This window comes from Rutidosis leptorrhynchoides, chromosome 1 (assembly GCF_046630445.1).
Source record: "Rutidosis leptorrhynchoides isolate AG116_Rl617_1_P2 chromosome 1, CSIRO_AGI_Rlap_v1, whole genome shotgun sequence".
Classification (NCBI taxonomy): domain Eukaryota; kingdom Viridiplantae; phylum Streptophyta; class Magnoliopsida; order Asterales; family Asteraceae; genus Rutidosis; species Rutidosis leptorrhynchoides.
In genome coordinates this window covers 357,620,175-357,646,674 of record NC_092333.1, presented here as the reverse complement: position 1 = coordinate 357,646,674, position 26,500 = coordinate 357,620,175, and the positions used below count along the sequence as shown (strand labels likewise).

General features: G+C 34.4%; 1 non-coding gene across 1 annotated transcript; it reads left to right on the top strand.

The window, feature by feature from the left end:
- Positions 1-7,310: 7,310 nt before the first annotated feature.
- Positions 7,311-7,416, top strand: LOC139886994 (small nucleolar RNA R71). Its single transcript, XR_011772849.1, has one exon. It is a non-coding gene; the product is annotated as a small nucleolar RNA R71 (small nucleolar RNA).
- The last annotated feature ends 19,084 nt before the right edge of the window (positions 7,417-26,500 follow it).

The window sequence follows — 26,500 nt, the reverse complement described above, 5'->3', positions numbered from 1 at the left end:
AAAGTTTTGCTTATCAATCCTAGTCGGAAATCATCTGCTTATCATTCTTAGGGAACTGCCTGCTTATCATTCTTAAGTCTAGACACGTCTTACTTCATTTAGTGCATCGATAGTGTATAGACAAAATTCATATCCTAGCGTATCTGTTACGATAGACATTGCCTGACGTATTTCAAAGATTCTCCGTAATTCATGGGATTTTGATATTATATATACATATGTAAATTATGTATTGAAGAGTACCAAACCCAACTCCTATAATCTATTCCAAACCAAAAATTCATTTCTCCGACCATACAAGATGGATTCTTCATCCAGCTCAAATTCCTCCGACTTCGATAGCTTCGCCGATATGGATTTCCATTCGAGCTCCGAGAACAGCGTTACCGGAATGGATCAACCAATTTCCCATCATCTATTCTGGATGAAGTGGGGATGGGTTCGTAATATACTAAATTTCTGGAGGCAAGAAGAAGGTGATCCATTCCATCCACCAAATTGTCCTCTTAACGATGAACCTGAAGCACTTACCGGCGAACCTATTCGAAACACCATTTTCTCGCTCATTTCTAGAGTATCTCGTCATGATTACATACTATCCCATATTTCAAATCTTGTTCATTCGCTCGTTCCAACCGTCAATCATCCCGGTATAATAGAAGAAGTCAACGAACTCCGTGCTCGGGTAGTGGTTTTGGAGAATATGGTGCGAAGGTTACAAACACCAACAGCAGCACCAGCAGCATAATCCGTACTACCATCGTCAACGCCGACAGTACCTTTATCACCCCAATCACAACCGCGCCTTAAATCTCAACATCACAATCTGTATCTCGAAAATCAACATCACACGACTCAATATCTGTACTTCGAGTATGATCTTCGTTCTATATATCGTTCTACATCGATTATCTTCGCTTTACGTATCGTATGACGATTATGTAATTTCTAAAGTCTTAGAGATTATGTAATCTAGAATTAACGATAAATCAAATGAGTTTAATATCTTATTGACTCATTAAATCTATGATTATCTCTGAAGAAAATATATATGCAAGTATATTTTCATAAAGATAGTAATTAAAAATTCCTTCGTACAAACTATTAATGATGAAAATATTTTAACGGGTGGGTAGTACCCGAGGAATATTTAGAATTCACATTAATAAGTTATATTGTACATTCTTGAATCTGATTCAACGGTTATCTATTATCTTACTTACAACCACCGATATTCGTATCCGCTCACCCCAGAATAACCATTTTCAATCAAATTTCATATTCGGATTTTGACCTACCAGAATCCAACAAGTGGCATAAAGAAGAAAACATTGGACAAAAAAAAAATTGTTAGAAACACACGATTTAACTAATTAAAAATCTATTAAGGATTCCACGCTAACTGTTCCGGCTAACTCTGGACAATTAAAATGAATTAAAATGTTGATTGTAACATATGAAGCTAAACAATTCTTCAAGCTTGCCACTTGATTTTATCTTAAACCTCATTCGTAACTTGACGATTACAATTCGCATTCAAATCCTTTCATGATTCCTGAAAACACCTCGACCGAGAAGTTGAACCCGCCGCACCTCGCCTACGGAATGAAGATTTATACATACAGTTATACACCTGAAGAACTCTCGAACCCAAATTCATAATTTAACACATAACGTATTGAATCCTTTGCCATTTATTAGCAAGAACAACCCTACAATTCCTTTTCAAGAAGTTAATTTTGTCACAGCTCCACTTCGACTTTTAAGTGAGATTATTTCTATTATAATCATGATATTTATACCTTGTCCTTTCGCCGTCATTACCGGAAAACCTTTTATATCCCTCGACAACATCAACAGGTGCACCAGCAGATCGTTATCCTTTTGGCGAAATCAACAATCAGTATTTTGAAAATCTCGCGGAACTTCTTCCATCATATCTATAATGTCTATCCCTAAGAATTTCATGATCTGAACGTGAAGTTTCTGAAAAACACCCGGGACTATGAAATAGTTCTTGAAATGCTAACGAAGCAGCAAAAACTGTAAACGACTTTAACGGTCAAAAGTTTGATGACAAAGAATAGTAAGGTGGTAAAGCTGAAAAAAAAAAAAAAGTTTGGAACTAGAAAACGGATGAAGCAAAGTATGAAAGAGGCTGTGGATAAATCACAGGGACTGAACCTGCTCTCAAAGAATACAAACGATTCCGTACCTGCTGAAACCGTCAGTAAGAACCCTACTCTTTTTTCAAAACCTTGCCAGGATGATATTTTTCATCATCATCTTATCTTAGATATTATAAGATATCTTCATATCATTCGTTATACATATTTTTCATATTTCTGGAGATATTTTTACAACTATTCCTATATGCGATCATTTATCTCTCCGTAACATCTGCGTTACAATATAAAAGAAACTGTGTTAATTTCTAAATTCTGAAACCTCCGAGATTAAAATATAAATGATTTGAAGTAGTGTTGGGAACTGATGCATGAATTAGTATAATATAATGAAACTTGATCAACTTCATTATATTACAGTAAGTCATGTTAAGTTTCTAATGAAATGTGATGATTCACAGTACCGTCATCATGTGCCATGTTACACGGCTCTTACATTCTATCAAGTCTCCAAACATATTAGAACGTATCACCTTGATAGTTCTATTTTTCCGGAATATTCGAGTAATTTAACGAATCAAGATCGTGCCATTACAATTTCATTCTAAAACCAATAGCTAGGTTCATTCCAAATTTCCTACCTACGAATTTCGGACCATTGTTCGCTTGGCTCGAGGACGGGAAGAAGAAACGAAGGGACAAAACCTCAGAATAGAAATAGGAACATAAACCACAGCAAATAAGAGAGAGCATTAACTGTGGATGACAACGATTTTAAGGGACGGGAGTAGGAACATCGAAATATAAGGGAAGGTATAAAACCTAACAACAACCCCGAAACTACAAACCGTGCATATCAATACGTATTGCAACGTAAAGGCACGGGAGAATTAAAAATATTATAATTCCAAGGAAAGGATAAAAGAGAATAGATTCTTCTGGTGATAGATGAAAAAGAAGAATGAAAGATATGAAAGTTAGAAATATAACAAGGATTAGAATGGGATGGAGCATATTAGCGAATGTCTTAAAGTAGGAACTAAAGAGAAAGAATAGAAGATGTGGGAAGAAAGAAAGGGAAGGAGGTAAATTTATAGTGAAATATTCGACAAAGAAATCAAAACAGATTGCCGCGTTAAATCAAAGAAGATCCTGATCGCCGCAAAACTAAATCTTATTACATAAGATTTTCTTTAAAACCCTTAAATCCCGGAAATCGATCATAATTACGTCATCGGTTACAACAATTCTATATTTACTCATTTCACTCTTTTGTGATAGCTTCGCTCGTGCGTCTCACATAACCGAATCGTTTTATCTAAATCTTTCAATAATGATAAAATTTCATTATTACCTCATATTCGTCATGAAAACATTCCTATTGTTATTTATGACAACCTCTACCAAATTTCGAGGACGAAATTTCTTTAACGGGTGGGTACTGTAACGACCCGGAAATTTCCGACCAAATTTAAACTCTAATCTCTATATGGTTCCGACACGATAAGCAAAAACCCTAAAGTTGACCCGCACTTTTTCGATCGTTCTATACTTATAAGATTAATATTTACATAAATTAAACCTTACCAACATGATAAGCAATCCAAATTGTTGAGACTTATGTTTTCGAAAAGAGTTTTACACAACGTTTGACCGTCTAGTTTGACCGATGATATCACGAACTATATAACATATGATAATTATACGTTTGTGTATATATATGTATATATACATATTTAACATGGTTTATGGATGTTTTAATATCTCATTTTGTATTAATAACAATAAGTTATAAGTATATTTTGAAACTACTAACTTAAGTTTTCAAAACAATAACCATACATAACGTTATTTGATATAAATACTTATGACTTATAATGTTTATACATATAACGTATAAGTAATGTATTTAATCACTTTTAAGGACTTAAATACATAAAACAATATAAGTATATTCACAAAAGATAGCTATATTTGAATCCTCGTTCCGTTTTCTCAAAGATTTCTACACGTATATTTAGGGTATATGTACCCGTATCATACGCAGCTTCTAGATGTATTTACTATTGGTATATACCAATAAAAATCTGCTCCTTAGCAGCCTTAAATGATTAAGAAACATGTGGAACCAACCATTTGTCAAGTAGCATGAATTATTTAGCAAGAAAACAAAGTTAGGTATCTTTTTTTTCCATTATAACCTAAAAACGTTTTTATGCATGCACACCATTTCTTCACCCCATTTTCTCATACTTACACTTCCATTTCTCTCTCAAAATACTCTTAACTTCATACTTTATCATCTCCAAGCATTTTCCCCATCATTTAGCTTCAAAAACCTTACTTAAACACCATAAGAAAACCATACAAAAACACTTCAAGAAATCCTTCCAAGAACACAAACTTACTTCCAATCTTTCATCCAATTCCATCACCCTTTTGGTTCTAGCTTTTTACTCCTCTTTTACAGCAACCTTGTCCAAGGAACTTGAGGTAGTATCTATGTTCATAACCTTATTCGATTCATATATATATAGCTATCATATTTTGTGGTATACAATTTTAACAACAAGAACATAGTTTGAAAGTTTTCAAACTTGTTTGCAAACTAAATAGATCCTTCTAACTTAACTTTTAAAATACTTCAAGACCTGTAATATAACTTAAATATATGCTAACTTAACAAGGTATAACTTGGTTTTTCAAAGAATATCTTAAAAACTGTTTTTACGACGTCGGAGTGTAACCGGGGACTGTTTTGGGTTGGATAATTAAAAACTATCTTAAACTTTGAATTGAAGGTTTATGTTCTGGAAAAATGATTTTTACTATAAATATGTTAACACATAAAAATTTCATGATTTAATTCAAAGTATAAGTATTTTTAGAAAAATGGTCATTAAGTGTTATTTTTTTGTAACAAAAATGTTTAACTTCATAAGTTTCACTAAAGTTTCACCTATGCCGTGTTATTTTTAATACAAACCAAGGTATTTTCAGTTCATAGTCTTAAAGAGGGACTCGATCCAAGGAGATGGCAAGTTGAATCAACGAAAACGGATTTGTAACGAAGAAACTATGACCGAAACAAAATTGGTTATCCTAGACTTGTTTAACTTCGGGATTAATTGGGAAAAATTAAATAAATCACATATTTCTAAGATAACATGATATTTTATATATATGTACTTATAATTCAATTTTATATGGTTCAGGATCACCCATAAACAACACGAGAAGATTAATCATAAGATCCCATGTTTGTACGCAACACGTCATTTGACAACACCGGTACTTTATGTACGCAACACGTCATTTGACAACACCGGTACCGTGGGTCAAGATTAATCTCGACCAATACATATACGATGGGGTTTTATTTATTTCGTTGGGGGTTTTATTTATTTCATTGCGGGTATATTAAACATCTAAAAATGAAACATTAAAATTGAATTACTAACAACGAGCTGCTAACTACGGACTAAGGAATTATTCAAAGTATTAAAAGTATAACAAGTATATATATGTGACGTTTGTTTAAAAAGAAAAGGTATTGATATATTATATATGGATAGGTTCGTGATATCAACCGGAGACCAAGTCAAATTATATATATCTTCAAGACGAAAGTGAGTATATAGTCCCACTTTTAAACTCTAAATATTTCGGGATGAGAATACATGTATTTTATGTTTTACGTTATGGACACAAGTAACTGAAAAATATATTCTACGTTGAGTTGTACCACTGGCATACTTCCCTGTAGCTTGGTAACTAATATTTACAGCGGTATTGTAAACGCGAATCCTGTTGATAGATCTATCGGGCCTGACAACCCCAACCGGACTGGACGACCAGTATTCAACGGTTGCACAGTACTTCGTTTCGTGACTACACTTGGTACAGTGTAGTAAGATTTCATATTAAAGGGAATATGCGACGTGATTAATTGTTAAGTATGGTTACCAAGTGCTCAACCACTTAGAATATTTTTATTAAAATGTTTATATATATGAAATCTTGTGGTCTATATTTATATCGCTGTCGACATTAAACCTATATCTCACCAACTTTATGTTGACATTTTAAAGCATGTTATTCTCAGGTATGAATTAAGTCTTCCGCTGTGCATTATCTCGTACTAAGGATACTACTTGAGGCCATTAAGGACTTATATCATAAGGCGTTGCATTCGAGTCATTGAAGTTCATAGAGACTATTATTAAGTAAATGGCGGTTTAGGTCATTTGAATATTATGAAATGTCAGGCGAATATGTCAATTTTGGATGTAACTATAGATTGCCTTATAAGAATAAATGCAACGTTTGTAAGATGTATCATATAGAGGGCAAGTACCTCGCAATGTTATCAACTATTGTAATTCGTTTGTAATCAATATGGACAACGTCCGAATGATTAGTTTCGGATCCTTTCAGATTAGCTTCCTTTATGTGGGGATTTCGGATAGTATTACTAGGTAATCTTCCTTGTGGTCGGGTTTCAAGGCGTTGTGATAACTGTCCGAGCTGCATTTCTAGACTTTTGAGCAGAGCCAATTGGTTTTGCATTAGTATCTCTGTCTGGTCTTGTCTACATGCAGTTCTCTGATTTAGGTGTTGTTGTCCTTGAATGAACTAAGTCAACTGATCTTCAGTCCCGATATTATGGTTGGTTACTTTCGTAATTTGGGTAATTGGAGAATTTTCCTCAACTGGTGGACCAGTGAGTGGAAGTGGTTGATCGAAGATCAATTGAGATTGTTGGGATGGATAATGTGGGTAACGATAGCGAAAAGGCTAGTTGTTTCTTTGAAATTGTTTAACCCTAGGTTGTTGATTGAATTCGAAATTTGATTGATGAGCTGGGTATTGAACGTAACAGACTAAACTGTTAGGATTCTCGTACTCAACTTGATATTCTTCAATGGGTTGCGGGTTGGAACAATTAACACAGGCCTGAACCTGGTTAACCTACTGCGGTTGCGTCTTCAATTCTTCTAGTTGTTTGGCAAGAGTGGGGCAGATGATGAAGTGTTTTCACCACTATTCCAGTCATGATGATGCATTCTGATGTTCTCGATGCGGTTTGGTTCATCAGATTTCCTTGAGCTGCTGCATCGATCGTCGTCCTATGATTTACCGTAAGACCATTGTAGAAGGTACAGATTTGGGCTAAATCGTTCTAACTGGTGATTAGGGCATTTCTTCAGCAGGGTTTTGAATCGCTCCCATGCGGTGTAAAGAGATTCATCATAACTTTGTTTAAAGTTAATGATGTCATTCTTAAGCTTGGTTTGTTTAGAAGGAGGGAAATATTTGGTTAGAAATTTAGTAGCCATCTCCGTCCATGACGTGATGGAATCTTTTTCCAATCCTTCAAACCATGTTTGTGCATGATGAGTGAGAGAATAGGGGAACAAATATAGTTGGACTATATCTTGTCCTATCTCTGGCTGTTTGTAGGAGTTTGAAAGAGATATAAATTTATCAAGGTGAGAGTTAGGATCGTCATTCAGTAATCCATGAAATTGACTGCCATTTTGGATGAGCTGTATAATATGATGTGTTAACTCGAACAAGTATTCTTGAATCTCTGAGAATCTGATCGGTCCTCCTCGACCTTCAATCGAGGGTTTGGTGTTTTCTACCAGAGTAACGCGTAACGCCATTCGATTTCTGATTCGTTCTTCTTTGCGTGCTTTAGAGATTATTACGTCTAGATCTGGTATGAATAACAATGGTGTCTAGATCGAGTTTGGGTCATACACTGACTATGCCCTCTTTGTTTTAAATTTTAAGTAGATAAGATAAGTTCCTAATTTAATCTAAGGTAATCTAAGGTAATTATCCTAGGTTTAATTAGGTTTTTGGTTCTTGCTACTGATTCCCCGGCATTTCGATAACAGAGCTTCGCATGAACTATTCAAAACATCAAGTGGCCAAGCTGACTACGGAGAGGCAGGATCCTTTTGGTTCCAATATAATTGGAGATTGTTCGGAAAATCCAACAACCAAGTCCATGTATAATTGCCTTTCTTAGTCACCACTAAATGATTGCGAATAGGTTTGATAAAAGCAGTACTTTCTGATACCAAGTCCCCGGCAGCGGTGCTAAAAACTCTACTCCCTCTTGATACGACCGAAATAGGTGATTTTATTTATGCGGTGTCGTCAGGCCGCAAGGCGTCAGAATCAGCTATCAAGAGAGGGAGGTGATAGTTTTAAATTTATATTTAACGGGGACTAAATCGTACTACTCCTTATTATGGTGAGTAAGGGAAGTATGACCTAGGGTCGTATTTTTAAGATATCAGTAGAATCGAACCTATAATTAAAGCTCAAGATATTCCTAAGGAGAAAGAGTAGTGGTTTATTACCTAATTTTGGGTTTTTTAATTTATAGGATAAAATAAAGTAAATGCGATAAAATTTGTAATTCGGATAAGGTTAAAACAAGTGCATACTATGGTTTCGTCAGTTACTTTTCCGAGATTATGGAATGCTAGCTCATGAATAGGTAGTGACCTTGTATTCATTACACTAGTCATAAACGACCTTGTCATAAGACATCTCACTTGGTAATGTGTTAGGCTTGAAGATTCTGAATAGACAGCAACGTCCTTTATCCCTGACGCCCGTGCAGTCTGACTACAGGCATACATGTTCATACGGCTCATCCAATTGAGTGACTAGGTTGGGTGACGTATTAACATTCCACAAAGGTCTAAACTTTCTTAAGCATAATAGAATACAAAGTTTTCCATATCCGAGAGACGTGATGTGTTTCGGTGCTTTCGTTAATGATTGGGTTTAAAAAGGTAGTTAGACCCTTGAAAAGAGTTCAACCATAAAGAACACCATGGCCAAGTCAGGTTTGACTTTCATGAACACGTTCGGTTATTCTAACGGTCCAATCCTTTATGTGTTTAAACAAACAGTTCCTTAATTAACTAAGAATCCCTCAAGCGGGGTTCAATGCTTGAGACCGTGTTATGGTGAAGTCTATTAAGCTGCACTGACCAGGTTCCATGACCTTACTTAGCAGAGGTACAACTTATAACAAACGTTGTGCTTCAGCGTGCAAGTACGAAGTTTATATGCTTGGTGACTACACTATCATGGTCTATGACCGATGATGTACTATGGGTCTAGTTAGATGTTTCAATACGAAAGAGTCCTCAGTCAGAATCCAAGGCTTGGTGGACTTACTACAACTGGTGTGCCCCAGTCAAACTTACGCTGTATCCGATAGACTTCTCTTACCAAGGGGTGACACAGATAGTGTACTCTGAATCGGGATTCGCGACTTCCCAATAATAGAGTCGATAAGTACGTTCTATTAGTTGGAAAAGCGATTAAGTTTAAAGCATAATCGGAAAGCATCTCGACAACATACACAAACCATAATATTATTTCGGCATTTTAACTGACTACATCATAGCATACACTAAAGATAACTATTCGCTAATCATGGCAACAATATCACAAAGCATAATAATGAAAGACATTATATAAAGACAAAGGATAGAAGTACCAGTAGATTAAACGAGTTCTGAATACAAAAGTGACAACCTTAAAATCCAGACCGCTCCTAATACAATCTTCGGCGTTCTTCTCCGGGTACTAGGTTTCCCGCACGGAGTCAAAGACCTTGAAAGTATGACTAATATTGTAGAAAGAGAGAGAGAGAGAGAGAGAGAGAGAGAGATAGATAGAGAGAGAGAGAGAGAGGTGAATTGAATTGTGTGTAAAAAAGGATGAAAAAAGCCCTTTAAATAGAATTAGAATTGGCCTGCATATGGCTGGCAAGCCGTATGGCAGGCCATTTTTGCAGGCCGTTTGGAGTGGCAGGCTGTAACGACCCTACTTTTTCCGTTATCTTTTACCATTAATTATTTAACAACCGTTAACTATTATTCATGTCACGTCATTTCTATGACCTATATTATTATTTTTGTAATAATATATTAATCATTATGTGATAAGTGAATATTTGTATTCATATTTTAAGTTATACGTTTCTACGTGTCGCAGATTTCTATCCGGCGAATCATTTCGGTTTTCAAAACAACGGTCAAGCTTTTGGGATTTTTAAGTCCTAATTATTTTAAATATGATATTTTAATGTTATATGTTTATATATAGTGTTTATATATATTTTTCGTCGCGTATTTGTTATCTCTCCGAATATTCAATCGCGTAGTCGTGTTTTCGCGTTTCGGGTTTTGTTCGAGCGTTCGAGCCACAAGCAATTAACATTTTAATGAGTTGGGCTCATGGGGCCCACCCCCATGCTTTGGTTCAGCCAAAAATACAAGGGGAGGGGGTAATGTTGACAAACTTTGATACTTGTGATGTAATTTGATCAAAACCCTCACTACTCCTCATTCCACCCTAATTTCATTTTTGAGAAAACCTCTCCTCTTCCTCCATAATCATGGCTGTCACCACCCCCATAAACAATCATCATCATCTTCATCAAAATAAGCAGGGATCATCAAATCAATTACATAAACGTGTTCCTCTCGTTCATCTCTACGCAACCATATCTCTTGATTCTTGATTAGGGAATAAACCCTAACCCTAGCTTTTCAATTTTTCATTTATTTTTCTGATTTTATATGTTATATTAATAGTATGATGAGTATATGTTATTGTATTGTTGATTGTATGCGTAGAAATGCTCGTTAATTCATGTTTTCGGTTTGATTGTTTTGGGACAGCGGTTTGATTATTGTTTTCTGTAAATATAACTGATATAAAAGTGAAATTAAAGTATTTAGATGAGTTCCTCTCATGAAGACATTAATTTTAGACTCCGGATTCATGTCATTTCGATTCCCGGAGCTCTAGTTATGCTTAAAATGGTGTTGTGTTGAGATTAAAATGTGAAAACGAATTGAATCAGGTATGGTCCGACTTTGTGATCATTTATAGAGTCTTTAGGGTGCACTAGTGTGTTAGGATTGATTATGGGATGAACTTTCATGTTCGGGTCATCGAAATCCGAGCCACGGATCACCCGGTATGACTAAAACGTGTTTTTGAACGGATTAAAGCTACAAGTTGATTTATGGCTGTAAGTCACAACTTGTTTGCTGTTATTGGGGTGTTCTTGAGCACACTAATGTGTCGGGTGGGTTGGTTAGGCGAAGATATATATAAGACTCGCCGAAAACTGATTCCCGAGGCTCAAGTTATGACCCGATGAACTTTTAATTAAAACTTATGGTTATTAAATAAGACTTATTATATAAATAATGAATTTCATTATTAATAAATTACTTATGATATAAAAAGTAATTATTTAATTTAAGACTTATGATATATATATTTATTATATCATTTATTAATTAATTATGATTTAATTAAACATTTAATTAAACTTATGATTAATAATACTTTTATTATTAATGAAAAATACTTATGGTAAGTATTAAACTTATATTATGAGATTATTATAATAAGACTTATAATAAGGATTAATTAATCATTTAATTATTATAACGCTTAGTTATTATTTAATTATAATTTAATTATTAAATACTTATGATTTAATAATTATAATTAGAAACTTATGATATGATTAATAATTCATTATTAATTAATAATACTTATGATATGATTTAAAATCTATTATTAATTAATAATACTTATATTATGATTAATATTTAATTAATTAATTAAATACTTATGTTATATTAATTATATCATTTAAACCTATGTTAACTTTGATAATTCATTTAATTCAATTAAAACTTATGTTATGACATAATTATACATATATGAATTTAATTAACATTATAACCTATATTATTAATATAATTTATACTTTTAAAATTAATGTTGACTATGTTTGACCAAGGTTGATGTCACGACCCTACTTTTTTCGTTATCTTTTACCGTTAATTATTTAACGACCGTTAACTTTTAATTGGGTTACGTCATTTCATGACCTATATTATTATTTTAGTAATAATATATTAATTATTATGTGTTATGTGAATATATGTATTCATATTTTAAATCGTATGTTTATACGAATCACGGATTTCTATCCGGCGAATCTTTTTGGTTTTCAAACTAACGGTCGCGTTTTTGGGATATTTAAATCCTATTTATTTTAAATATGATATTTTAAGGTCATATAATTATATAGTGTATTTATATTTATTTTTCGTCGCGCGTTTGTTGTCTTTCCGAATTTTTAATCGCGTAAGTGTGTTTTCGCATTTCGGGACTCGTTCGGGCTTTCGGGCCACAAGCTTTTACACATTTTGCAAGATTGGGCCATGGGGCCCACCCCATGACCCCTCATTCGGCCGAGACACCAAGTTAGGGGAGTAAAACTCCCTTGATTTTTATTTTTGGAGTATTATTTCCATCCCACTTTTTATTAAACCTAATTTCCTATTTTTGGTGCTCTCTCCCTCTCCTCTCCCTCTTTGCCATTGTAGCGACCCGAACTTTTCCATGTTTATATATATTAATTAAGATTGATATTTACATGATTAAATGTTTCCAACATGTTAAGTAATCAAACTTGTTAAGACTTGATTAATTGAAATATGTTTCATATAGACAATTGACCACCCAAGTTGATCGGTGATTCACGAACGTTAAAACTTGTAAAAACTATATGATGACATATATATGGATATATATATATATATAGTTAACATGATACTATGATAAGAAAACATATCATAAAGTATATTAACAATGAACTACATATGTAAAAACAAGACTACTAACTTAATGATTTTTAAACGAGACATATATGTAACGATTATCGTTGTAAAGACATTTAATGTATATATATCATATTAAGAAATATTCATACATGATAATATCATGATAATATAATAATTTAAAATCTCATTTGATATTATAAACATTGGGTTAACAACATTTAACAAGATCGTTAACCTAAAGGTTTCAAAACAACACTTACATGTAACGACTAACGATGACTTAACGACTCAGTTAAAATGTATATACATGTAGTGTTTTAATATGTATTTATACACTTTTGAAAGACTTCAATACACTTATCAAAATACTTCTACTTAACAAAAATGCTTACAATTACATCCTCGTTCAGTTTCATCAACAATTCTACTCGTATGCACCCGTATTCGTACTCGTACAATACACATCTTTTAGATGTATGTACTATTGGTATATACACTCCAATGATCAGCTCTTAGCAGCCCATGTGAGTCACCTAACACATGTGGGAACCATCATTTGGCAAGTAGCATGAAATATCTCATAAAATTACAAAAATATGAGTAATCATTCATGACTTATTTACATGAAAACAAAATTACATATCCTTTATATCTAATCCATACACCAACGACCAAAAACACCTACAAACACTTTCATTCTTCAATTTTCTTCATCTAATTGATCTCTCTCAAGTTCTATCTTCAAGTTCTAAGTGTTCTTCATAAATTCCAAAAGTTCTAGTTTCATAAAATCAAGAATACTTTCAAGTTTGCTAGCTCACTTCCAATCTTGTAAGGTGATCATCCAACCTCAAGAAATCTTTGTTTCTTACAGTAGGTTATCATTCTAATACAAGGTAATAATCATATTCAAACTTTGGTTCAATTTCTATAACTATAACAATCTTATTTCAAGTGATGATCTTACTTGAACTTGTTTTCGTGTCATGATTCTGCTTCAAGAACTTCGAGCCATCCAAGGATCCATTGAAGCTAGATCCATTTTTATCTTTTCTAGTAGGTTTATCCAAGGAAATTAAGGTAGTAATGATGTTCATAACATCATTCGATTCATACATATAAAGCTATCTTATTCGAAGGTTTAAACTTGTAATCACTAGAACATAGTTTAGTTAATTCTAAACTTGTTCGCAAACAAAAGTTAATCCTTCTAACTTGACTTTTAAAATCAACTAAACACATGTTCTATATCTATATGATATGCTAACTTAATGATTTAAAACCTGGAAACACGAAAAACACCGTAAAACCGGATTTACGCCGTCGTAGTAACACCGCGGGCTGTTTTGGGTTAGTTAATTAAAAACTATGATAAACTTTGATTTAAAAGTTGTTATTCTGAGAAAATGACTTTTATTATGAACATGAAACTATATCCAAAAATTATGGTTAAACTCAAAGTGGAAGTATGTTTTCTAAAATGGTCATCTAGACGTCGTTCTTTCGACTGAAATGACTACCTTTACAAAAACGACTTGTAACTTATTTTTCCGACTATAAACCTTTACTTTTTCTGTTTAGATTCATAAAATAGAGTTCAATATGAAACCATAGCAATTTGATTCACTCAAAACGGATTTAAAATGAAGAAGTTATGGGTAAAACAAGATTGGATAATTTTTCTCATTTTAGCTACGTGAAAATTGGTAACAAATCTATTCCAACCATAACTTAATCAACTTGTATTGTATATTATGTAATCTTGAGATACCATAGACACGTATACAATGTTTCGACCTATCATGTCGACACATCTATATATATTTCGGAACAACCATAGACACTCTATATGTGAATGTTGGAGTTAGCTATACAGGGTTGAGGTTGATTCCAAAATATATATAGTTTGAGTTGTGATCAATACTGAGATACGTATACACTCGGTCGTGGATTGATTCAAGATAATATTTATCGATTTATTTCTGTACATCTAACTGTGGACAACTAGTTATAGGTTACTAACGAGGACAGCTGACTTAATAAACTTAAAACATCAAAATATATTAAAAGTGTTGTAAATATATTTTGAACATACTTTAATATATATGTATATATTGTTATAGGTTCGTGAATCAACAGTGGCCAAGTCTTACTTCCCGACGAAGTAAAAATCTGTGAAAGTGAGTTATAGTCCCACTTTTAAAATCTAATATTTTTGGGATGAGAATACATGCAGGTTTTATAAATGATTTACAAAATAGACACAAGTACGTGAAACTACATTCTATGGTTGAATTATCGAAATCGAATATGCCCCTTTTTATTAAGTCTGGTAATCTAAGAATTAGGGAACAGACACCCTAATTGACGCGAATCCTAAAGATAGATCTATTGGGCCTAACAAACCCCATCCAAAGTACCGGATGCTTTAGTACTTCGAAATTTATATCATATCCGAAGGGTGTCCCGGAATGATGGGGATATTCTTATATATGCATCTTGTTATTGTCGGTTACCAGGTGTTCACCATATGAATGCTTTTTATCTCTATGTATGGGATGTGTATTGAAATATGAAATCTTGTGGTCTATTGTTACGATTTGATATATATAGGTTAAACCTATAACTCACCAACATTTTTGTTGACGTTTAAAGCATGTTTATTCTCAGGTGAATATTAAGAGCTTCCGCTGTTGCATACTAAAATAAGGACAAGATTTGGAGTCCATGTTTGTATGATATTGTGTAAAAACTGCATTCAAGAAACTGATTTCGATGTAACATATTTGTATTGTAAACCATTATGTAATGGTCGTGTGTAAACAGGATATTTTAGATTATCATTATTTGATAATCTACGTAAAGCTTTTTAAACCTTTATTTATGAAATAAAGGTTATGGTTTGTTTTAAAAATGAATGCAGTCTTTGAAAAACGTCTCATATAGAGGTCAAAACCTCGCAACGAAATCAATTAATATGGAACGTTTTTAATCAATAAGAACGGGACATTTCAGCCATCGCCAACCATCACCATAACATCATCATCTTCATCAATTTTCATAGCTTGGATCAAGGATTGTTATACATCAACGCGTTCCTCGTTCCGTTCTCTACGCGATTATACTTCTCGTTTCTTGATTAGGGTATAAACCCTAACCCTAGAACTTTTAATTTTTCCTTACTTTTCTGTATTTTGATGATTTATTAATAGTATGATGATTATTAGTTGTTGTAATGTTGATTGTATGCGTAGAATTGCTCGTTTACATATGTTTTTGGTTTGATATAATTTGGACAGCAGCTTTTTCGTGTGTTTCTGACTTTGTAACTGATATAAAAGTTAAAATAAAGTATATAAATGAGTTCCTCTCATCAAGACATTAATTTTAGACACCGGATTCATGTCGTTTCGATTCCCGGAACCCTAGTTATGATCAAAGTGGTTTTTGTTAAGATTGAATGTGATTTTGGTATGAACTAGGTTTGGTCCGACTTTGTGACCATATTTGGTGACTTTAGCTTGTGTTAGTGTGTTAGTACTGATGGTGGGGCGAACTTTCATGTTCGGGTCATCTCAATCCGAGCCACGAATCACCCGTTACGTCCAAAACACGTTTTTGATTGAATTGAAGTCCATGTGGTGTATTGGCTGTATAACACGACTTGTGGACTGTTCTTGGGGTGTTCTTGAGTGTACCAAAGTGTCGGGTAGTTTACTTAGGCGGAGATATATGTAAGGCTCGCCGAAAACCGACACCCGGGGCTCAGGATACGACCCGATGAACTTTTGATTTAAAACTTTTGACTAATTATGAAACTTATGATATAAATAATGGATTTCATTATCATTTAATTACTTATGATAAAAAAGTAATTATTATTATTTACAACTTATGATATATATATTTATTATATCATTTAATTAATATTTATGATTTAATTAACTTTTTAATTAAACATATGATTAATAATACTTCATTATTAATGGAAAAATACTTATGATAAGTATTAAACTTATATTATGAGATTATTATAATAAGACTTAAAATAAGGATTAATTAATTATTTAATTATTATAAGGCTTAGTTATTATTTAATAATAATTTAATTGTTAAATACTTATGATTTAATAATTATAATTAGAAACTTATGATATGATTAATAATTCATTATTAATTAATGAAACTTATGATATGATTTAAAATTTATTATTAATTAATAATACTTACATTATGACTAATATTTAATTAATTAATTAAATACTTATGTTATATTAATTATATCATTTAAACTTATATTAACTTTAATAATTCATTTTAATTCAATTAAACTTATGTTATGACATAATTAGACATATTTAACTTTAATAAATGTTATAACTTATATTATTATTATAAATTACACTTTTAAAATTAACGTTGACCATGTTTGACCTAGGTTGACTTTTGAGTTGACTTTCAGTTGACTTTGACTTTCAGTTGACTTTTGTTGACTTTCTAATTAAGGAAACTTTCCTAACTTATAAACTTTCCTAAAATAGCAACTTTCTAAATTTGGAAACTTTCCAAAAATAGAAACTTTTCAAAAATAGAAACTTTCCAAAAATGGAAACCTGCTAAAAATAGAAACTTTCTAAAAATAGAAAGTGTGTGTCCGTAAGCTGCTCCAATCAAACCGATGCATATTGAGTATTGTTCTATGACTACTTGCAACATGTACAATAGCTATCATACTAAGACTTGACCTAAGTTAGTTATTTATATAAACATGCTTTATTTATAGGTCGGCGTTGTGATCATTCCTGATCACTGTACTACATTCGCTGTTTGCTTAATTGTGTTGGTTACTTCATTACTTTTAAGGTGAGTTATAGTCCCGTTTTTACATACTTTTCAAAGTATATTTTTGGGATGTGATTACATGCATTTTATTTCCCGTTTAGACACAAGTGACAATTAAATTTAAATTATTCATTGTGAGTTGGACAAAAATATTCCCTAGTCTGGTAACTGTAATCATTGGTTTCTACCGGTGAACGCGAATCCTACGGATAGATCTATCGGGTTTGACAACCCCATTTCGAGCTAGTCGCGCTAGCAATTTATAATCGGAATGTTTAGTACTTCGTATTTTGTTATAGATACACTGTCCAATGTATATTTTTTTATTGTGTTTGGCAAGGGTAAACAAAGGGTTAAGTGGTTACCAGGTGGCTCATTGATAATGGAATAATGTTTAATGTTTTCTAATATTTTTAAATCTTGTGGTCTAAAGTTTATTCAATTATTTAAACCTATAATTCACTCAAACTTTGTGTTGACAGTTTACTCGCATGTTTTCACAGGTACTTGAGTTTATGTGATGCTTCCGCTGTGTTTAGAAGAGTCTGCATGCATTTGGGCAGATTTTTATGAAACAATTTATGAAACTTTGGCTTGCATTCGGTTTTTGAATGATTAATACTTGTGGGTTGTTGACAATGTTTTTGTGTCAACTTTGGATTATTAATATGTTGAGTTACTTTTAAACTACATATTTTGGTATGCTTTCCTTTTTGGGAAACTTTTGAAATAAAAGAATGCAATGTCATTTATTAAATTCATTTAAGTTCGATCAAGCTGTGGGACCAAGTGACGGAGCCGTTAAGTGTTTTGACGGGGCCATCACAGTTGGTATCAGAGCTCTGGTTGTAGGGAACTAGGCGGTCTTAATGTGGTCAACCCGTGGTTCTTAGGGTGCGTTAGAGTCTAGTCTACAGCCCGACCCTTTTGCTATAGCATTATTATGCATTTCATTTCGGATGTGTTATATCATTAGCATTTATATCTTTTGGTATGTGGTTTGCAGTTTTACTGTTTGCAGATGTCGACTTCGAGCGATAACTCAGTTGCTGCTCCTGCTCCTCCGGCTGCTGCCAGACGCCGTGCTGATCAACCGAAGATCGATGATCCTGTTCACTACTACTTTTCCACCCTTACCCATATGAACAGGGCTTACAATGAAGTGACGCGTATTAATGCTCTCAGTGATTGTATGCGTACTTTGTCACATAACGAGATGATGGACCAGATATGAGCTAGTATGGATTCGTTTGTTAGCTTTAAGAACAATGTTGGGATCGAGAGTCGTAAGCGTAACCATGAAGTTGATGCTAGATTCGAGGCTCTAGAGAGCACAGTTCGTGGATTGAAGGAAGAGTTGGAAGAAGTGAAAGGAAAGTTGTGGAAGTATGAGCCTTCTGCTGAGACTCATGCTGGCCCAGCTTATCACACCCGCTCTAAGCAGATGTGATATGATGATTCATGATTGATAATTTATTTCATAAGACTTAATGTCCTTTCATACATACATTTTTGGGTTATGTACGGCGTTTTGCCGAGGATTTTATTAAGATTTTGTTATGGGATGTTTTTCATTATGTATGGATGGTTATTTTTATGACATCTATTATCATTATCACATTTTATTTCTGATGTTGTGACTCTTGACATGTTATATTATGCGTAATGTAGATCATGTATGTTAGGTGCTATGTATGTTGTATGATGTTATCATAAAATATGTATGCATGTGGTGGTTATATCTATAACAATCATAACTGTCATGTTATTACTCATAGTGGTTACTGACTATTATTTTAATGGTTAATCTTTTCGTGTTCGATCTATTCCTTTATAACACTGGTATTATTCTTAGTACTAACAGTTGTGTTATTCTGTTTTGAAGATCATGCCTCCTAGAGAGTCGAACGAAGCCCGTATCCAATGTCTTGTTACCGAAGGGATAGCTGCTACTATGGCAGCGAATGCTAATGCAAATGCTAATGCGAACAACAATCAGGTGGGATGCTCCCACAAAACATTCATGGCTAGTCGCCCACAGGAATTCAGTGGTACAGAAGGACCCATAGGACTTACCCGCTGGTTCGAGAAAATCGAGTCTATTTTCAGGGTTAGTCGAGTCCGAGAGGAGGACAAGGTTAGTTTTGCTAGCTGCACTATGAAGGATAGTGCATTGACCTGGTGGAACAACTTGGTTAACAGTTTGGGAAATGATGTGGCTTATGGGTTAACTTGGAATAATTTCAAGGAAAGAATGATCACCCATTACCGTCCTAGGGGTGAGCTTAAGAAGTTAGAGGTTGAACTTAAAAACTTGAAAATGAAGGGCACCGAATTAGTTGCCTACGAGCAGAGATTCTTTGAGTTGACTTTGTTGTGCCCTAATGTTTATGCCGATGAGAATCTTAAGATTGAAGCTTACATTGATGGGTTGTTTAAGAAAATTGAACATGGAGTTGAATCTAGTGAGCCCCAGACTATTGAGGCCGCGATGTCAATGGCTCATAAGTTGAATGATAAGATCTTGAGAAGAAGCAAGGCTGCTGTAACCAAACCCAGTGAAGAGGCTGATAAGAAAGCTGATAATGGGAAGAGAAAGTGGGATAATAACCGCAATCAAAACCAGAGTCAGCAGAAAAAGCTTGACACTTCTGGTTCGAATAACCGCAGTCAGCGTGTATGTCCACGTTGTTACAAGGCTCATGATGGTTTCTGTACCGTGACTTGCAAGAGGTGTTCCAAACAGGGACACATTGCTAAAGATTGTACGGTGCTTCTGCCGGGTTCTACTGCTCCTGCCGCAGGTGGTAATAATGCTGGTAATAGAGGTGGTAATGGTAATGGCAATGGAAAGTCGAATAATGGTGGTAATCCGAGAGTTTGTTATGAGTGTGGGAAGCCGGGGCATTTTCGTGATGCCTGTCCTAACAAGAAGACTGCAGAGACTGAGCGTGGTAGAGCATTCAACATTATCGCCAGGGATGCTGAGGAAGATCCTAAACTTGTTACTGGTACGTTCTCGGTCAACGTTTTATCAGTTTATGTACTATTTGATTCAGGGGCTGATTTGAGTTTTGTGTCGAGTAAATTAAGTCCAAAAATCAAAACACCGTTAACTCCTTTAGACAATACGTATGTTGTTGAATTAGCTAATGGTAAGGTACTCACTGCTAAGACTGTGCATCGTAAGTGTAACATTAGTTTAGCTGGTAGAGATTTTGAGATAGATTTGGTACCGATTGAACTTGGTAGTTTTGATGTTGTTATTGGGATGAATTGGTTATCTGCGAATCGTGCTGAGATTGTGTGTTATGATAAAGCTATTTGTATTACTAATGTGGTTGGAGAGCCGCTGATGGTTCTTGGAGATAAGAGGTGCCGACAGTTAAATCTTATTAGCTGTCTGAAGGTTCTTAAACATCTTCGCAAAGGCTGTCATGCTATTCTAGCCCTTGTTGTTGATTTCGAAAGAGAAACGAAGAGTGTTGGAGATGTTCATGTTGTTAGAGATTTTCCCGAGGTATTTCCCGAAGATTTACCTGGCCTTCCGCCGCAACGCGCGGTAGAATTTCAAATTGATCTTGTTCCCGGTGCTGCTCCTATAGCACGTGCTCCTTATCGTCTTGCGCCTTCTGAACTTCAAGAATCGTCAAGTTAACTCCGTGAGTTGTTAGACAAAGGTTTTATTCGTCCTAGTTCGTCCCCTTGGGGAGCTCCTGTTCTGTTTGTTAAGAAGAAGGATGGTTCTTTTCGTTTGTGCATTGATTATCGTGAGTTGAACAAGCTTACTATTAAAAACTGTTATCCCCTTCCGAGAATTGATGATCTGTTCGATCAGCTTCAGGGTTCATCTGTTTATTCAAAAATCGATCTTCGTTCCGGCTATCATCAGTTGTGTGTTAAAGAATCTGATATTTTGAAAACTGCTTTTCGCACCCGTTAGGGTCACTTTGAGTTTCTTGTTATGCCGTTCGGATTGACGAATGCACCTGCTGTGTTCATGAACCTCATGAACCGTGTGTGCAGACCCTATCTGGACAAGTTCATTATTGTGTTTATCGACGACACCCTTATTTATTCGAAGAGTGATGAAGAGCACGAGGAACATTTGAAGTTAGTGCTTGATCTGTTGAGGAAAAAAGAGTTGTACACTAAGTTCTCTAAGTGTGCATTCTGGTTACGAGAAGTTCAATTCCTTGGACACATTGTTAGTAAGCAAGGGATTCAAGTTGATCCTGCTAAGATTGAGGGGATTGAAAAGTGGGAAACTCTGAAAACTCCTACTCAGATTCGTCAGTTCCTAGGATTGGCAGGTTACTATCGAAGGTTCATTCAAGATTTCTCTCGTATCGCAAAACCTTTGACTGCTTTAACTCATAAAGGGAAGAAGTACGAAAGGAAGGATGAACAAGAGACTGCTTTTCAGATTTTAAAGAAGAAGTTGACTACCGCTCCGATATTGTCACTACCTGAGGGTAATGATGACTTTGTTGTTTATTGTGATGCTTCGCGTCAAGGCTTTGGTTGTGTTTTGATGCAACGAAAGAAAGTTATTGCGTACGCATCACGTCAGTTGAAGATTCACGAGCAGAACTATACAACTCATGATTTAGAGTTGGGGGCCGTTGTTTTTGCACTTAAGATTTGGAGACATTATTTGTATGGGGTCAAGAGTACTGTGTACACAGATCACAAAAGTCTTCAACATATCCTCGATCAGAAACAGTTGAACATGAGACAACGAAGATGGATTGAATCATTGAATGATTACGATTGTGAACTTTTGTATCATCCGGGTAAGGCCAATGTTGTGGCTGATGCGTTGAGTCGTAAAGAAAGGGCTGAACCTCACAGGTTTAGAGCCTTGAATATGACAATTATAACAAACCTCGCAAGGCAGATTCTTGAGGCACAAGAAGCCTTAAAGGAAGAGAATTTTGTGAAAGAGAACGTAAGAGGTATGGCTAAGAAATTTGAGATTCGAGCAGATGGTACTAGGTACTTTGCAGGACGTCTTTGGGTTCCGAAGTTTGGTGAACTGCGACAACTTGTTTTGGATGAGGCTCATAAGTCTAGGTACTCTATTCATCCTGGTTCAGGAAAGATGTATCATGATCTTAAGGAGCTGTATTAGTGGACAAATTTGAAAGGTGATGTGGCTACGTATGTGGCTAAGTGTTTGACATGTGCTAAGGTTAAAGCTGAACATTAAAAACCATCTGGACTGTTGGTACAACCCGAGATTCCCGAGTGGAAGTGGGAAGGAATTACGATGGATTTTATTACTAAGTTACCGAGAGTTGCGGGTGGCTATGACACTATTTGGGTGATTGTAGATCGACTCACTAAGTCGGCTCACTTTTTGCCGATCAGGGAAACAGATTCAATGGAGAAGCTTACTCGTTTGTACTTGAAGGAGATTGTTTCTAGGCATGGTGTTCCTGTATCCATTATTTCGGACCGAGACAGTCGATTTGTATCGAGGTTTTGGCGATCTTTACAGGAAGCCTTGGGAACTAGGTTAGATATGAGCACCGCTTATCATCCCCAAACAGATGGTCAGAGTGAAAGGACCATTCAGACGTTGGAAGATATGCTGCGAGCGTGTGTTATTGATTTTGGTAATGGGTGGGATAAATATTTGCCGCTAGCTGAATTTTCTTATAACAACAGTTATCACGCAAGTATTCAAGCCGCACCGTTTGAAGCTCTGTACGGTAGGAAGTGTAGGTCTCCTGTCTGTTGGAATGAGGTTAGGGATGCTCAACTCACAGGTCCAGAAATTATTCACGAGACTACCGAGAAGATTATACGGATTAAGGAAAGATTGAGAACTGCTAGAAGTTGGCAAAAGAGTTATGCCAATAGGGGAAGGAAAGATGTGGAATTTCAAGTTGGTGATCGTGTTATGTTAAAGGTTTCACCTTGGAAGGGTGTGATCCGTTTTGGTAAAAGGGGAAAGCTAAGTCCTCGCTTTGTTGGACCGTTTGAGATTGTTGAGAGAGTTGGACCGGCGGCTTATCGTTTGAAGTTGCCACAAGAACTCAGTGCTGTTCACGATGTCTTTCATGTATCGAACTTAAAGAAGTGTTTGGCCGAGGCCGACAAGACTATTCCTTTGGAAGAACTTCATGTTGATAAGCAACTACACTTTATTGAGGAACCTATCGAAATTATGGATCGAGAAGTTAAGACTCTTAAGCAGAGCCGAATTCCTATTGTCCGGGTTAGATGGAACGCTAGACGCGGTCCCGAGTTCACTTGGGAGCGTGAAGATCAGATGAAGCAGAAGTACCCGCATTTGTTCCCAGATGCTGAGTCAACCCCTGCACCTGCTTAAATTTCGGGACGAAATTTCCGTAACGGGAAGGTACTGTCACGACCCTACTTTTTCCGTTATCTTTTACCGTTAATTATTTAATGACCGTTAACTGTTAATTGGGTTACGTCATTTCATGACCTATATTATTATTTTAGTAATAATATATTAATTATTATATGTTATGTGAATATATGTATTCATATTTTAAGTCGTACGTTTATACGAATCGCGGATTTCTATCCGGCGAATCTTTTCGGTTTTCAAACCAACGGTCGCATTTTTGGGATATTTAAATCCTATTTGTTTTAAATATGATATTTTAAGGTCATATAATTATATAGTGTATATATATTTATTTTTCGTCGCGCGTTTGTTGTCTTTCCGAATTTTTAATCGCGTAAGTGCGTTTTCGCGTTTCGGGACTCGTTCGGTCTTTCGGGCCACAAGCTTTTACACATTTAGCAAGATTGGGCCATAGGGCCCACCCCATGACCTCTCATTCGGCCGAGACACCAAGGGAGGGGAGTAAAATTCCCTTGATTTTTATTTTTGGAGTATTATTTCCATCCCACTTTTTATTAAACCTAATTTCCTATTTTTGGTGCTCTCTTCCTCTCCTCTCCCTCTTTGCCATCGCCAACCATCACCATAACATCATCATCTTCATCAATTTTCATAGCTTGGATCAAGGATTGTTATACATCAACGCGTTCCTCGCTCCGTTCTCTACGCGATTATACTTCTCGTTTCTTGATTAGGGTATAAACCCTAACCCTATAACTTTTAATTTTTCCTTACTTTTCTGTATTTTGATGATTTATTAATAGTATGATGATTATTAGTTGTTGTAATGTTGATTGTATGCGTAGAATTGCTCGTTTACATATGTTTTCGGTTTGATATAATTTGGACAGCAGATTTTTCGTGTGTTTCTGACTTTGTAACTGATATAAAAGTTAAAATAAAGTATATAAATGATTTCCTCTCATCAATACATTAATTTTAGACACCGGATTCATGTTGTTTCGATTCCCGGAACCCTAGTTATGATCAAAGTGGTATTTTGTTAAGATTGAATGTGATTTTGGTATGAACCAGGTTTGGTCCAACTTTGTGACCATATTTGGTGACTTTAGGGTGTGTTAGTGTGTTAGGACTGATGGTGGGGTGAACTTTCAAGTTCGGGTCATCTCAATCCGAGCCACGAATCACCCGTTACGTCCAAAACAAGTTTTTGATTGAATTGAAGTCCAAGTGGTGTATTGGCTGTATAACATGACTTGTGGACTGTTCTTGGGGTGTTCTTGAGTGTACCAAAGTGTCGGGTGGTTTACTTAGGTGGAGATATATGTAAGGCTCGCCGAAAACCGACACCCGGGGCTCAGGATACGACCCGATGAACTTTTGATTTAAAACTTTTGACTAATTATGAAACTTATGATATAAATAATGAATTTCATTATCATTTAATTACTTTTGATAAAAAAAGTAATTATTATTATTTACAACTTATGATATATATATTTATTATATCATTTAATTAATATTTATGATTTAATTAACTTTTTAATTAAACATATGATTAATAATACTTCATTATTAATGGAAAAATACTTATGATAAGTATTAAACTTATATTATGAGATTATTATAATAAGACTTATAATAAGGATTAATTAATTATTTAATTATTATAAGGCTTAGTTATTATTTAATTATAATTTAATTATTAAATACTTATGATTTAATAATTATAATTAGAAACTTATGATATGATTAATAATTCATTATTAATTAATGAAACTTATGTTATGATTTAAAATTTATTATTAATTAATAATACTTATATTATGACTAATATTTAATTAATTAATTAAATACTTATGTTATATTAATTATATCATTTAAACTTATATTAACTTTAATAATTCATTTTAATTCAATTAAACTTATGTTATGACATAATTAGACATATTTAACTTTAATAAACGTTATAACTTATATTATTATTATAAATTACACTTTTAAAATTAACGTTGACCATGTTTGACTAAGGTTGACTTTTCAGTTGACTTTTGGTTGACTTTGACTTTCAGTTGACTTTTGTTGACTTTCTAATTAAGGAAACTTTCCTAACTTATAACTTTCCTAAAATAGCAAATTTCTAAATTTGGAAACTTTCCAAAAATAGAAACTTTTCAAAAATAGAAACTTTCTAAAAATAGAAACTTTCCAAAAATAGAAACTTTCCAAAAATAGAAACTTTCCAAAAATAGAAACTTTCCAAAAATGGAAACCTGCTAAAAATAGAAACTTTCTAAAAATAGAAAGTGTGTGTCCGTAAGCTGTTCCAATCAAACCGATGCATATTGAGTATTGTTTTATGACTACTTGCAACATGTACAATAGCTATCATACTAAGACTTGACCTAAGTTAGTTATTTATATCGACCTGCTTTATTTATAGGTCGGCGTTGTGATCATTCCTGATCACTGTACTACATTCGTTGTTCGCT